The 17,117-nt window shown below is 31.4% G+C and overlaps 1 protein-coding gene across 1 annotated transcript in view; it reads left to right on the top strand.

Annotated features, from left to right (window-relative positions):
- DOK6 (docking protein 6) overlaps positions 1–17,117 on the top strand; it is a 681,307-nt gene that overhangs the window by 538,761 nt on the left and 125,429 nt on the right. The gene's annotated exons all lie outside the window — the stretch shown is intronic.

Raw genomic sequence — 17,117 nt, 5'->3', positions numbered from 1 at the left:
GCAAAATTAGAACCTACTAGTGGTCATGACTCATCTTTCCCTTATGAGATAAAATATACAAATCTAACTCTCTGTCATTTATGAAACCAATAATCCTTATTTAATATCCTCCACTGTTTCCAAAGAGTTATTTGATTAACTACATTGTGAGTTTTAACCTCACAACCTTTAAAAAGTCACATGCAAATGAGCTGAGGGACCACAATATCCTTGAGCATCAGTCATTTCTCTGCCCTTAAAGAGATCTTTTCAGTTTTCTATTCACTCTTCATAAACTATGTTTCTGCTTAATGGAAAAACTATGGATTTTAACAGTTTTTCAAGTACAACATTTCTTTTTCTATGCTTTTCAGCAATGAAATTGCTTACTCCTTGGAGATGGAAAGATTGTTTGTAGTGTCAGCAAAACTTGGAAAGTCAAGAAAAATTATGTTAGGGCTAAGAATTATTATTTCAGCTTGAAATTTCAATTGAATCTCCAAGAAAGGACATTTAATAAAGTCAGAAAATCAGGTTTAGACTATATCATTGAAAATGAATTAATTAGACTTGTTCATCTTGACCAGAATTAGCATGAAAAGATAGAAATTTCAAAGAGACAAATTTAGGCTCAGTACAGAAACAAATAAAACAAATCTTTCTATATTTTAGCTATTAAAAAAGCAGGTTAAACTTCTTAGAGGTATGTGAGTTTCTCCTATTACAGGTTTTGTGGAAAAAGTCAAAGACTACATGATTTGCATGTTATAGAGTCTCATTCAGGAGTTCAAATGGTATTAAATAATCTCTGTGGTTCCTGATAGTCTATGCTTGGACCAATTTGTTGTTTGGCCTCTTTCAATCTGTAAAAGCAAATATAGCAACTTTTGCAGGAAGATATGACTTATGCAACATTCAAACCAACAAAATATTCAGAAGCTAAATATCATGGGCATTATTTTAATTAATAAAATTCACTAAAAACTAATCTCTTCAGAGCTTTATTCCTCATTATAAAGATTGTTCTTATCCTCATTATTATTGTCACAGTCATGCTTAATCATAAATTGAGGCAAACATGGCTAAGTGACTTGCTCAGGATCTCACAGGTAGTAAGTATTTGAGGTCACATTTGAACTCAGGAACTTCCTGACTTCAGACCTGGTGATCTATCTACTGCATCACCTAGCTGCCTTTCTCCCAGCCTGAGTATCTTCAACTGGAAGATGGGAACAATAATTGTATCTGATTCACTGGGTTGTGGTAAGGATCAAATAAGAATTTTTTTTCACATAAATACACACACACACACACACACACACACACACACACACACACACACACAGGTATGTAAAGCACTTTCCAAACCTTAAAGTACTATTTTAAATGTTAGCTGTTATCTCAGAAATATAGAGAGCATAGTGCAAGCAGAAAAAAATAATAAAAGTGAAAATCTGAACTGAAAAACCAGTGCTTTCCCCAAGGAACATACAGTGAAACTTTTCTTCTCTTATCTCCAGAGAGGCAGGAGGCTACTAGGAAAAAAAAATGCTGTGTGGTATATGAGTATGTTTGTGTGTGTGTGTGTGTGTGTGTGTGTGTGTGTGTGTGTGTGTGTATGTATGCAAATCCATGTATTATCAGAGTGGTAAGTTTATTTGGTATTTTTGTTTACTATTTTTCTTTGTTATCAATTAGAAGGGGAGTGTTCAATTGGGAGCTGGGCAGTCAATTTCCAGAAATGACCATAATATAGAAACAAAAAACATCGTCAATAAAACTTGCATTTTTAAAATATGTGAATGAGTGTAGGAATGGCTTGGAAGTTGTCTTCTGATACTATCCAAAAAATTATAATTACAATAAAGTGAATAAAATATGTGTCATTGATACTTCTGAATGAATATTATAAAACTTTAAATAATTTAAGTTGTAGAATTAGATAAAGAGCCAATAATAATATATATTGAAATTTCTATTTGCAAATTTAAAAAGCAACATTTGGCTTGTTTCTATTCAGGGAAATTCACTGTGCTTCAAGTGGTGAATAAATTGTCTGTACAAGCCTTAAGGACAAACATCATCTGCATCTCTGAAATACCAGCTGGGTGGCAACCCTGATTCTAACAGCCTGGAAAATACCATGGGACTTGCCAGTTTTACTGCTGTCAAGAGTTGTCAGTCCAATATCTTTCCAATCCCCAAAGATCTGTTGAGAAAGGGAAAGGGCCCTAGAGGAAGAGGGAAATGGAACTTTCTTTACCCAACATCCTATCTTTTGTGATTATTCTCATTTTTATAATATCTCATAGCCATTTTAAATTCCAGAGCACTTTGTATTCAAATTTCTTATTTTCATTTTAATGTTAGCTCAAATTTCAGAAGATTCCAGTATTAGAAATAAAGATTGGCAAATATGATATGCAAAAGATATGTGTAGCATGCACATATTTAGAAGGGAAGGAAGATGTTATATACCAATAGTACAAACTTTCAGATTGAGAATAAAATTAATTTCATAGACAGAATGCAACACGTTTCTCAGTGGGGAACGTGTTAGATTGTCTCACCACCAGATTCCCAGATTTTACAATTGGAAGAAAGGGACTTGAGAGATTAAATCAAACTCCTTTTTTTTTTTTTTTTTTTTTTTAAACAGATAACCACCTCTCTTTCCCTAAAAGTGAGATAAGTTTCTTGGTGAAAGCAAATATGTCTGATATTCTCTCTTTAAGCCAATCTCTCTCTTTGAGCCAATCTGATAAGAACAAGATTCACACAATGCTCATTCCCCTCCCTTCTTTCTCTCAATTATAATAGCTCTTCTTTGCCTTTTTATGAGATGTAATTTCCCTTAGTTTACCTTTTTCCCCCCTCTTATTTAGTTTCTTTTTCATATTATCATAATAAAATCAAATTATATTCTCACTCTCTAAGTATACCCATAACAGAAATATAGTTCTCAATAGTTCTTTCCTTTTACCTTTTTATGTTTCTCTTGAATTCTGTGTTTGGAGATAAATTTTTTTGTTCAGTTCTGGTATTTTAATTAGAAATAGGTGAAATTTACCTATATCATTGAATGTTCATTTTCTTTTCTGAAAAATAATGCTCATTTTAGCTGTATAGCTTATTATTTGCTGTAATCCAAGTTCTTTTGCCTTTCAGAATATCAGATTCCTTTAAGGTGGAAGCTGCTAGGTCCTGGGTAATCCTAATTGTGGTTCCTTGGTATTTAAATTATTTCTTTCTAGATGCTTGCAATATCTTTTCCTTGGTGCAATAATTCTGAAATTTAGCCATGATATTCCTTGCAGATTTGGGGTCGCTTTTAGGAGGTTATCTGTGAATTCTTTCAACAGCTACTTTACCATCTGCTTCTAAGATATTAGGGCAGTTTTCCTTTATGATTTCCTGTAAGATAATGTCTAGGTTCTTTTTTTTCATCATGACTTTCAGGAGGTCCAATAATCCTTAGATTATCTCTCCTAGGTCTATTTTCGAGATCAGTTGTTTTTCTTAGAAGGTATTTCATATTTTCTTGTATTTTTTCATTTTTTTTTTTTGTTTGTTTGACTGATTCTTGAAGTCTTATTGAGTCATTCACTTCCATTTGTTCAATTCTCATTTTAAGATACTTAAATGAAAACAGGTTTTCTTAGGCTTTTTCAAATTTTGTCTTGTCTCAAAGATTGTACATAATCTTTTCATATGGTTTATGCTCATCAAAGAGGGAGAGAGAGTCTTTCAGAAGCTTTCTATTTCTTTACAATTGTGGCTACTAAATCATGTATGGTACTGGCTATGAGTTCTTGGTTCCTTGAAACTTGAATTCTTTATTTTTGATGCTTTACCTGGAAACTGTGATTTTAGTTATAATATTCCTAGGAATTTTTTCTTGCAGTTCCTTTCAAATGATGACCTGTAAATTCCTATTTCCAATTTGTCTTCTGAATGTAATAGATGTAAGCAGGTTTTCTTTTCTTTTTTTTTAAGATAACTTCCTTTTAGTTTTTGAGTCATTAGACTTTGTTTTAATATTTCAATTGTCTCATAGAGTCATTGAATTCTAATTGGTGCATTCTAATTTTCAAGAATTTTGTTATTTAAACAAAGTTTTGTATCATTTGTGCCAAACTTAATTGTCTTTTCAATTCTTTTTACATAACTAATTTCCTTTTTAATTTGTTTTTACTCTAGAACTCAAATTTAATTTATAAAACCATTTCAAGCATTTTGAAAAAAAACTGTTGCTTCAACTCTTTTAGGAATTCTTGTTAAATGTGCCCAAACTGTTTTTCTTTGAGACTTAGCTTGTAGATATATTATTATTATTCTCTTCAGACTTTGTGTATAATTATCTCTGTTATCATTATAACTCTTTATGGTGGGATTCTTTTTTTTTTTTTTTTTAACTTGTTTGCTCTTTTCTCTAGCCTACTTCCTAACTTTGGACTTTCTTTTATACGCAGGTACTTTGTACTTTTGGAGGGAATTTCCAAATTGGTCCTGATATTACTGTTTTAAACATATTGAATATTGTGTTATTCTAGGTTCTAATAAGTGGTTCTGACCGGTTACTTGCAAGCTTTCATGAGTCCCAAAGTAATCTAATCAAAGACAAAATCTGACAATTATCTCTCTGGTTTGAATTTTGCCAGTTCCTGACAAAGTTTTCTGTCTGAGCAACAAGTAGGACTGCCATACCTAGTATTAGTTTCCTTCCTCAGTCTTTCTTGGACCTATAACCTAGAATTTAGCAGTACCTATTTCTGCATTCCATACACATTTAAGTTCCTTATGTTAGATTTGGGATCTCTTCTTGATCTAGCTTTTCCCTGAATTGCAATGCCCTCATTGGTTCACTTCTTCTTAAACCCCATCTTTAATATCCATAGATCTCTAGCTCCCTATGTTGATCTGTGCTGGGGAAAAAAATGATACACTATGACTTTTTTTTAACTTGAATTTTCTGACCAGGATAAGATCTGGTACATTTTCTAGATTTATTTTGAGATTTGTACTATTAACTGGAAGTGGTCTCTTCCTTGGTCAAATATAGATAGATAGATAGATAGATACATACATACATACATACATATAGATACATAGATATATTTTTTCTAACACTTGTTTCTCTCTTTCTCTTTCATGGACATCCAACATGTATGTTAGAAGTGATGTCCATGAAAGAGAAACAGAGAAACAGGTGTTAGAAAATTCATAGATAATTTATGACCCTATTATAACAGGTACTAATGTAAGCTTAAGTAAGGGTCTGTGCCTTCTTTCCAACTATCATGAAAAATAAAATGAAATCTAGAACTACTGATGGGAAATATAATTTACATTTTTATATAATTCCTTTTTTGATGCATAATGATTATAATGAAACAATAGACGTTCAACTCAAATTGATAATGGGAAGTTAAACTATGATGCTATTTGTTTGCTAATAGTAGTATGTAATTTTAAATATTAACAAAAAGTCCAGTATATATTTATGCATTAACATAGGACATACAGGTAAGTATGCATGTCTAAATATAATAATATTAATAAATATGTATATACATATTTATATGCACATATTTTGGCTCCATGCTACCTGTCCTCAGATACACATAGACATAATAAAGTACATGCATTATAAAAGTAGGAGGAAAAAAATTGTCCAGTCAAGATAATAGTTTTGCTACACAATGCAGTAATGAAAATTTCATCTATATTGCTTTCTTCCCACAAAACTTGCATTGAATATGTTAGATGTCATTTCCAAAATGTTTCTTACATATTGCTCAAATTTTGTCTACTTGAGTACATTTCATATTACAAGGAGAACTACAATCGCAATATTAAAGAAATGGGAATTTCCATGGTAACAGATGCAATTTTATTTCTTTTGTTTGTATTGCTGGAATTGAACAATACAAAGGAAACTCTAAAAGGATTGTTTTATTAAATGCTAACAATAGATTTGAAAAGGCTATTCAAAATTATGCATCACTCAGGCACTCAAATACAATCTATGCATTGTTGAATAACATATATCAACAATTAAAAAACAAACCTGCTTCCTTCTTATAAGGATAGATAATGAAACAGAAACAAAAATGTAGGTTAATAGCATTGTAAGCTACATTACAGTGATTTAAAAGAATTAGATTTGAAACTTTATGGGAAGAGAATTAGGGGATACATTTCATATGTTACTATAGGCTTAATTGTCCAGTTATGAGATTTAAGCAGCCTTAACACATTTTATTGTGCTTTTGGAAAAACTATTTACTACCATCCATCAGAACCCTGTATCCTTTCTGTTATATCTGCAGGCCACTTTCTGCAAGGATAATAAAATCCATAAAATCATCCTTATAAGTAACAAGGGATGGTCCTCAAGCTTTCCCTTATGCAAACATTTGGCATTTGTTGTGTAAGTTATAATAAGTCTTTAGCAGTATCTGCCTTCAATGTACAGAATTTTCAAATGTTTTTATAAAGATTCTTGTAAGGCTAATTAATTCAGAAATTCAGACAACATGTGTGTTATATACACAGAGTAGCCCTTTAAGTGCCTCTCTTTAATCTGAAAATTACAAAAATAGATTAAATAACATTATTCAACATGATTTATACATTTCAAATAAGACCAAAAAGAATGACTGCTCAAAGTGTTAATGCAAACATTTATTCTAGAATCAGCATTCTCTGATCTTTTTGTGAAGCAGAACTTATTTATGCTAGTTTGGCAGCAATTTTGGTTTACATGTGGTTTAAAAGATATATTTTTAAGCCATTCCTATTTTGTTTAAAGTGTAATGAAAACATAACTTCAAGTTCTAAGTTTAGATGACTTCTAGCAGCTTCCATTATGCAAGTTTGCAAACCAAATAATGTATGCAAGACTGATATAAACTCAGCAAATTCAGCAAGGTGTTTTTCTCTTGATTTCTTTCAATTTATCTTGAATCAAGTCCAAGATTAAGTGGGAGATTTCTGCTATCTAAGATTAAGTCAAACCTGTGAGAAATCAATTGTCTATAAAGATTCAAGCAACAAAATGGCCAGTTTAACCAAGACAAACAATGTTATGCTTGACTGTATGCCAGTCTCCAGGGTCTCTGTTTTCTTACATTTTCCAAGATGTGTGTGGGCTTTTCTAATCACCATTAAAGACCAATGTTCTACTTGTAGAATGAAAATACATATATCATTATCATCATAACTCACATTACACAGTACCACATAAAATGATTTTTTGTTTTCTTTTATTTTTTATGTTTATTTTTCTCTTCCCCATCCATAATCCAAGGACTGCTTTGCCCCAGTTTCCAAGGCACTAAGGAGCGTCATTGTTAAGAAGGTAATATATATTAGATCTATATACCAGAAAAAATGATAGCCTTGGAACCGGGAGATAGTGGTTCTATGCTTGTCTCTACACTAAATAATATGTGTGTGTATATATTGCACCTATATGCATGAATACTGCATATGTATATACCATAAAATAATTATGTATATGTATATATATATGACATAAATATAGATATTCTAAGCACATGCTTTTTGTGATACATTAATCATAAAAATTTATTTGCTTTGAAAAGCTTCAGAAGAAGCCACACTATTTTAAATTATTTCCTCTTTAGAGAATTGAGTTCAAGATGTTACTTGAAAAAGTATTAACTTCAATAAGGCAATTCTTTTACAAGGTCATAAAATCTTTTAAAAACTCCTAGAATCATGAGATTTTGAGCTGGGAAGATTCATAGAAAGTCCTTAATTCAACACCTTACATTTTATAGAAAAGGAAACTTAAACCTAGAAAGGAAGAAGTAGATTAATAAAGCCCAACCTTGAAGAAGTTGGAATAGATAAGACATAGTAAAATATCAAGTATGATAAAGCAGTCCCCAAAACTAAAACAATCTTTGGTTAAATTAAAAGAGACCTGGTATATAGAAATATGGAGATGATGTTCTCACATTCTATAATATCTGGAATGTGTTTTACAATTCGGTTTCAGTTCAGTTACCATCAGTAACATAAAAAATATCCAAGAAAAGTTGATGAGGCTAATGAAGGGCCATGAAATAAAGTCATTATAAGGGTTATTTGAAGGATCCTGCATGTCTTGGCCTAGAAAACACAAGACTGAGGGCTTCATTAGTTCGGTCTTCATTAGTAATTTCAGTGGTTTAAATTTTACTTGGAATTTTATACATAATTACTGTTTTGATTATCACAAATATGTATACCTTAGAAATGATGATGGTAGCAAGACTAATAATTTATTACTCTGTGCCTTGTGTTTAATAATTGATTTTCCAGTGGACAGACTTGATTGCAAAAGCATCTTAGAATTCAAGAAACATAATTCCCTCAGGCTACAGTCAGGGAGTCTGTGTACCTTTAAAAAGTATTGTAACTATTACAAGCTCATCACCATTTAATAAACAGGAAACTGATTATTCACATCATGTTTAATATGATCAGATCTCATTGAGTTTAAGATTCTGACAGCCTTCTACCAGTGAAAAATATTGAAGTAATTAATTCACTGCATAAAGAAAAAACTGCTCACCAAAGACTCACTTGCCCAGGAGGGAGTGATATGTTTTAATACTTCATTTATGGTGTTTTCAGAGAGGTAGATAATGAAAAAAAATTAACAGTTAAGCCCTGGTCATTAAACCAGTCTCCCACTGATTATTCATGACTGCTCTATTATTTATTCACAGTAATGTCCACTGGAATTAATGTTCAACCACCCTAGCATTACAAAGCGGAGTTTGTTCCCATAATTGATAGGATTCTAAATCCATTTAAATGAGAGATTTCCTCTCAATAGATCTGTGCACTGAGTATAACAGCACAGGAAATCAGTAATGTTCAAAATAGGTCATGACAGTGGGAGGAAAAGCTTTTATTTTCAATTTTATTGTGCCTACTTTCATTTTCATTCATGACATTTAGTCATATACCTTGTTTATAGGAGACCTTGTTAACTGCTTTACTCTTTGCTCAATCTCTTACCTTTAGAAGAAGTTAGGATAGGATCTAGAATAGGTAATGATTAGAGCACTTTATTTTACATATAAAGGAATTGAGGACTAAGAAGGTAAAGCAATTAATTCAAGACCATAAATTGGAATTTTAATCTAGATCCTCTAACCCCAAATCTAGCACTTACCACCACAGTCTAATGCTTCCATTTTTTCTTTCTTCTTTCCTTTCTTCCATTCTTTCTTTCTTTTTCCTTCTCTCTTTCTTCCCTTTTTTGTTTTTTTTTTTTGTTTGTTTGCTTGTTTTTTGCATTTACCTGAATTAACAAAAAATCAGTGATGTGGTTGATAGAGTATTCTCCTACCAATGATATGAGTAACATTCTACATGTGACTAGATTGCCTTCAAAGTTTTTGTGTCTGGCAAATTCATCATCCTCTAGCCAGACAAGTCATGAGAGTTTCAAAATTTAGCTAAGCTGGTTCATAATTCACAATTCTGTACCATACTACACCATAACAGCAAAAATAAGCTAAAGAATGGTTGGAGAGGAATAAAACAGATCTTGGCATCTGCATTGGTTTTGCTCTGCAGAAGACTCCTACAGTAATTCATCTGACCTTTAACTCTCTTACATAAGTAGATTTACTTATATTAATTTTATCAACACAGTCCAATGCTTACCTTTTTTTCTTCCTTTCTTCCCTTTTTTCTTTCTTTCTTTAAGTATTTTGCCTGAGAATGTCTTTTATCCTTTTTACTTGGTAGATCTCTGATGTGCTTACAGATGTGTCAAATTTAATTTACCCTTTTCAACTACTGCAAGAGTTCTGAAATCTCTTTTTCTAGCTTTTTTAGTCGTAAATTCAAATCATTGATCTTCTCTTTTATACAACTAAGCATCTAGAGATATAAAATTTCCCCTTCTTACTACTTTGGCTTCATCCCATAAATTTTGGTATGTTGTATTATTATTGTCATTCTCTTGGATGAAATTATTGATTGTGTCTATGATTTGCTGTTTTACCCATTAATTCTTTAGAATGAGATTATTTAGTTTCCAATTACTTTTTGGTCTATTTTCCCTGGTCTTTTATTGAATGTAATTTTCATTGCATCGTGGTCTGAAAAAAAATGCATTTACTATTTCTGCCTTTCTGCACTTGATTTTGAGGGTTTATGTATGTTTTATATATGGTCAATTTTTCTATAGGTTCCATGAACTGGCGAGAAGAAAGTATACTCCTTTCTGTTTCCATTCAATTTTCTCTAAAGATCTATCATATCTAGTTTTTCTAGTATTCTATTTACCTCTTTAACTTCTTTTTTTTAATTTATTTTGTGATTTGATTTATCTAGTTCTGAGAGAACAAGGTTGAGATCTCCCAGTACTATAGTTGTGCTATCTATTTCGTCTTGCAATTCCCTTAACTTTTTCTTTAGGAATTTAAATGCTACACCAGTTATTGCATATAAATTTAATATTGATATTGATTCATTATCTATGGTGCCCTTAATCAAAATATAGTTTCCTTCCTTATCTCTTTTAATTAGATGAATTTTTGCTTTTGCTTGATCTGAGATCAGGATGGCTACCCCTGCTTTTTTTACTTCACTTGAAGCAAAATAGATTCTGCTCCAGCCTGAGTTCTGAGATCTCATCACTCTTTCTTGGAAAATTGTGAAAAGGTCACTTAGAATGAATTTTTCAGTAGATGTTTAAAACACATCTTCACCTGTAATATGGAGGTAGTGACCTTACACATTTCAGAACATTAGTTCATTTAAGTTTTCTTTTTAAAAATAGTTTATTTTTCCAATTAAATGTAAAACAATGCTGTTTCATTCATTTTTAAAAGTTTGAATTCCAGATTCTCTCCCTTTTTCCATTGAGACATTATGAAAACATTTCTATAAAAGTCAGATGGTTTAAGTTTTACAAAAGAGAGTTAATTGTTCACTTTATCAGTCTCTGTAAAAAAAAAAAAAAAAAAAAAGCAGGAGGAGACTCTGGGAGAAAGACCTCCTGTCCACAGTTTTTCAATTAAATAAAAAACAAAGTACTTGAGCTGTGAGGCTCCCAATAACGATGTCAATGGCACATTTTTCTCTCCCATAAGGAAGTTCCCTGTAGGGTGTATGTAAAAGTAGAAAGGGCCATAACCTGTTTATTTGACTCATTATACTATAGTTGTAAAGCTCATGCCAACAGAAGAGCTTGCTTAGAACAGATACATAATTCTTAGACTACAACTTATGATAGATAGTTCTTGCAGGGTTTTCTGAGCTGTTAGTTTAAACAATTAAATTCAATATGCACATTTGGCTGTTACAAGATATTAATTAACTCAATAACTACCTTATTATGGAATTATAATTAATATATTTCTCAAATATTGTTAAGTTTTTGCAAATTTTCATCATAACTGCCATAATATAGATAACTTAAACAATACCATATCCACATTATATAAAAATACTCAGATACTCAGAAAGGACAGATAAGTGATATAAAAGACAAGGTGCTAGGCATAAAGTCAGGAAAATGTAACCTGAGAGACTTACTAGCTATGCTACCTTGGGCAAGTCACTTAACCCTGTTTGCCTCAGTTCCTCATCTGTAAAATGAACTGGTAAAGTACATGGTAAAACACTCTAGTATCTTTGTCAAGAAAACCCCAATTAGAGTCACGAGGAATTGGAAATGATTGAACAACAACAACTGACAGAAATGTAATGAGTTGTTCAGTTCTTTAATCTAGGTTTCCTTCTCAGAGTTTAGTGTTTTGGGCATTATACATAGATGCATATTACTATACTGGGTACTCTTATAAAACATGTAAAATTTTTTAGTGTTTTCCTCTTTTTAAATTTTTAAAGTTGAGCTTCAATTTGATATATTGTGACTAGCATGCATGAAGGCAAAAAGTTGATCTTTACATGCTGAGATGTCATGCAACTCAATATAAAACTCATTTTCAAATAGAAATTAAAAGGCTGGGGGGGAGGCTTTCAGGCTATTTTTAAGTCAAAAATTTCAAATGCTGTTTCTTAAGTATAAAATGACATAATAGATCCCACATATTAATTATAAAAGTAGTTGTTTCTTTTCTTTTTTCCTTTCTTTCTAAATCCCTTCATATATCTCCCTCTTCTTTTTCTTCTTCCTTTTCAATCTAAATAACCATACTAGTCTTTGGGAGTAAAGAAAAAATGTGTTATGAATCCCTTTAAATCACAGTTCAGTTTCTTTTTTCTCTTTTCTTTGGAGTTTCTTTTATAATCATTCTGAGACTAGAAATAAATTACAGGGAGACAGATACTTGGCTCAGCCCCAAAAGGGCTTTAGGTCCCCACTATATAATGGTACAAATCAAAGCATGCATATCAAAAGATCTGGCATTCAGATGACATATCTCTCATTCAATCAAGTTGATAGCTATGAGACATGCTGACATCGCCTTAGAAAAGAAAAAAATTTCCTTTGTTGTTTGTCATACTTAATGCTATATCTTGATGCCATCAAGGTTTTCCACATTTTCCCTCCTGGAAATAAATAAATAAATAGGTTCATCTTTTACTTTCCACATAAACTATCATTTTTAAAGAGTTAAAAAGAGTTTAATTAGAATTATCATTTACAAAAACAATATTGTTCACAGATGATGTGGCATCTCTGTTGATGAAATACTAAATTATACCAAAAACGAACTATCACATATCATGGAAAGATCTATAGATTTAGAATTCTCTGCCACTAACTATTGTTGTGACTTTGGCCAAACCAGTTAAAGTCTCTGACCCTGTCTCCTCAAACCCCATCCCACACCAATTGGCTAATAATGCCTCTTTGTGTTCTTACTCTATAGTTATATGGCTTCTACTTTACTCCTTCTTTAGTTGATTTGTCCATTAGAGTTATAAATTAGATGGACCTTTTTCCTTCCCAGCTTTCTAAATGATGAGAAGAACTGAGGCAGTATTTATGTCCTGATGTTGAGATTATACCTTGAAATAGGGGCTCATAATTTCAATTCAATGCTATAAACATTTGTTAATTGCCTACAATGTTCCAGGAACAGTGTTAAGTGCTGGCCTGAAGTCAAGAAGACTTGAATGTAGAAGTGGCTGATCATTAAAGCAGGCAAACCATAAACATACATAAAATGGCCTAAAGACATGAATACTTACTTATGTCCTAGTATTGTGTTATAACAAAATTGAAACTAGATTTCAAAGTTTAAGTCACAGCACGTATTTCATACTGTGTTTTATCAATAGTCCTCTCTGCTTATAGTCATACAATATAATGTCAATCAATTCAAGGTAATTAGAATAAAGGAACATTATTCCTAAGCTTAAATTAGATATGAAAATATTGAGGAGTTATTAATTTTTTTAAAAAGTTGAAAGTCATTGAAAATCATCACATTATATAAATTTCAGAGATGATAATAATGAAATAAATGATAAAAATAGCATCAATATTTCAAAAGATTTTGAAAAGGAAATGGGCAAATCCTAGAATTCTAAAAAGTTCCTTCTGAGTTTAACAGCATCCATCCAATTAACAAACCAGTTATACAAAGCCAAAGAAATTCCAATAAAATAGTTTGTAACCATTATAAAATACTAAAATACATCAGGATTTGATTAAAATTATATAAAAAAACTAGACTTGCACTTAGTAATACTTATGCAAGACATTGGTATGGTATGGTATGAAACATATGAGGAAAAGTAAAGTTACCAAGGAACTCAAGTTACCTTGTCTCAGTTACCTGTCTCAGGACAGGTGAAAAATGTACCCTGATTGAAGAGATATGAGAGAGCACTTAAAGAATATGTTGTAGAGACACATTGGAAGATTATATCATTATCTAGTTGGAACATGCAGCATAAAATCAGAATGATGTTGCCCAATTAAAGGCAACAAAAATATGTGGAAAGGAAAGCAGGAGTCAAAAACACATCAATAATTTTAGATTCCTTTGATTAGCAAGTAAAAGCTTAAAGAGTTGATATGCAGAGAGGCAAAAGAAAATAAAGAAAAAAATAAAGGATTCATCATAAATATATATATATACATATATATATACATATATATATATATATGTATATATATGTATGTATATAGTTACAACAATCCAATTCGACAAAAATGTGATTTGGAGCAAATGAGGAAAGAAAATGCACAGTTTATATAATGAAGGATATTGAAACATAAATCAAATTGGATTAAGGAAAGAGAGTAAAGCTCGTGTCTCTGCAAAACTGAAAAGTCACAGGACCAGACAAGAATATTAAAAATATTCCTCAATGAAATATGAATTATTAGCAAATCTAACTTCTTCTCAGGTATAATACAAATCCTGATCTTCTTAATAGAAGGGATTCCAAAAAATGAAAACATCAATAACCCTTTCCAATAAAGTAAAACTTTGGGTTTATGAAGTTTATAGAAAGAATTCTCTGTTTATATGATTAAAAATTCTACAGGTCTAGAAAAATCAATAGAGTCACTTAAAAGCAAAAAAAAAAAAAAAAAAAAAAAAAAAAAAAAAAAAAGGCCCAGAAATCTAAGGAACAATTTATTTATGCAATAATTACTGAATAAGGTGTCTGAAAATGCTATAACATATATACAGAATTTGTTGATTTCTTCAAAGTATTTAATGAAGTTCCTCTAGCATGGCATAGGGTATATTGAGAATCCATAAAATAGACCCAATATTTGATCACATGGAAAACTCATCATCTTGTAGTTATACAAAGTTTTAGGAAGATTAATACTTCCTTACTAAAAAGGAAAAATAGAATTGATAGCTAGCTATTTAGAGGACAAATGATAAGCCAAAAACTTACAAAACTTTTTTGAACAAATGAACTTTACTTTATCAATCAATACTAAAGATTAATAATTGAATCAAGCCATTGCATTTATTCAGTTTAAATAAGATCATGTAATCACTTAGAATCCTTATTCCAAGTCTCATTCCCACTACATCATTAGATTCCCAGAAGTGGGTTGGCTATATATCCTTTAAGGTTCTAGGGTTAAACTTGATTCCAGAAAAGATTTTCTAATACAATTGACCTAAACTCATCACCACCATCCGGATTGTGTTTCTCTTCAGGATTTTCAAGTGAGAATCAATTTAGTTAGCCAGATTCAAGGGATTTAGATTTTTTCATTGTAGTAAAAACTTTCAATTTATTTATTTAATGGTTTTCCTCAGTTATTTTCAAAACAATTTTTAAAATTTGTTTTTAAAATTTTTGAGTTCTAGATTCTCTCCCTTATCCCCATCCACAATTAAGACACCGAATTTGAAGATATGCAAAACATTTCCTTAAAAGTCAAGTTGTGACTGAAAACATAGATCTCCCACCTTAATGAAAATAAAACCCTTCAAGAAAAATTAAGTTAAAAAGAAAGAGAGAGATAGAAAAAGAGAATGTATCAGCCTGTCTTCTGATATAATCAATTCCTTTTCTAGGTATGGATAGGATTTTTCAACATTTAAGTCCTTCAGAGTAGTTGTGGATGATTGTACTACTGAAAATAGCAAAGTCATTTCCAGCTGATCATCCTAGATTATTGCTATTATTTTGTAAGCTATATATTTCACTTTGTTCATGGAAGAATTTCCAGGTGTTTTTTTCTTTTTTTTTTTCTCCTGAAGCATTCTGCTCATCATTTCCCAGAGAATGGTAATTCATCACAAACACATACTACATACAGTTCCCATATTGTTAGCCATCCCTTCAATTTCTAATTTTTTTGAGAAGAGAGCTGCTAATAATACTTTTTTTTTTTTGTACATATAGGCCATTTTCCTTTTTTGCTTGTTTGGGGTTTTTTTTAATTTGTTTTGTTTTGTTTTCAAACCTCTTTTAATATTTATGCCTAGTAGTGGTGTTTTTAAGTCAAAGCATATGTCTGAATTTATAGGGCACATTTCATATCTTTTGATCATTTATCAATTGTGATATGGCTCTTAGTTTTCTTTTAAATTTGACTCTGAGAAATGAAACCTTATCAGAGAAACTTACTTTGGAAATTTTTTTTTTCAATTACTATTGCTAATTGTATTTCCCCCATTTATTCTCTCTCCTTTCATCCTGTTCTTCCTCAAAAGTCTTTTGCTACTGACTATTCATTCCCCTAATATGAGATCTCTTTTATAACCCTTCACCCTTCCTACATCCCATTCCCCTCTTATTTTCCTGCAGGGTAAGATAGATTTCTATATCCCTATTGACTATGCATGTTATTTCCTATTTGAGCCCACTCTGATAACAGTAAGGTTCACTCACTCCCCCCTTTCACCCTCCCACCCTCCCACACCTCGCTTCTCCTTTTACCCTCCATTGTAAAGGCTTTTTCTTGCACCATTCCACTTATCTCTTCCCCTTTCTCCAAATACATTCCTCCTAACCCCTTAACTTCATCATTAAAAAAAAAAAGATAGTATCCTCTTATATTTATCTCACACACATGCCCTCTGCCTATATATACTCTTTTTAACTGTCATAATAATGAGAACTACTTACAAGTATCATCCTCCCATGTAGGAATGTAAACAGATAAATCTTATTAAGTCCCTTATGATATCCCTTCTTGGTTATCACTTTTTTCTTCTCCAGAGTCCTATATTTGAAAATCAATTGTTTTTTTCCCCTTTAGCACATCTTTTCATCATGACTGCTTGAAAATCCTCAGTTTCATTGAATAACCACCTTTTCCTCTGAAGGATTATATATTCAGTTTTGCTGAGTAGATTATTTTGGTTCTAATCCTAGTTCCACTGCTTTCCAGAATATCATATTCCAAGCCCTCCAATCCTTTAATGATAAAGCTGCTAAATCTTGTGTTATCTTGACTGTGGCTCCTCTATAATTGAATTGGTTTTTTCTGGATGCTTGCAATGTTTTCTCCTTGATATGGGAGTTACAGAATTTGACTATAATATTCCTGGGAGTTTTCATTTTGGGATCTCAGGAGATGATCAGCAGAGTCTTTCAATTTCCTTTTTACCCTCTGTTTTTAGAATATCAGTACAATTTTCCTTGATAATTTCTTATAAGATGATGTCTAGGCTTTTTTTTTTTCTTTTTTTTTTGGA

The sequence above is a fragment of the Sminthopsis crassicaudata genome, chromosome 1, assembly GCF_048593235.1.
Source record: "Sminthopsis crassicaudata isolate SCR6 chromosome 1, ASM4859323v1, whole genome shotgun sequence".
NCBI classification, from domain to species: domain Eukaryota; kingdom Metazoa; phylum Chordata; class Mammalia; order Dasyuromorphia; family Dasyuridae; genus Sminthopsis; species Sminthopsis crassicaudata.
The sequence above is the reverse complement of the archived record's forward strand: the minus strand, read 5'-3'. Positions and strand labels throughout refer to the sequence as shown.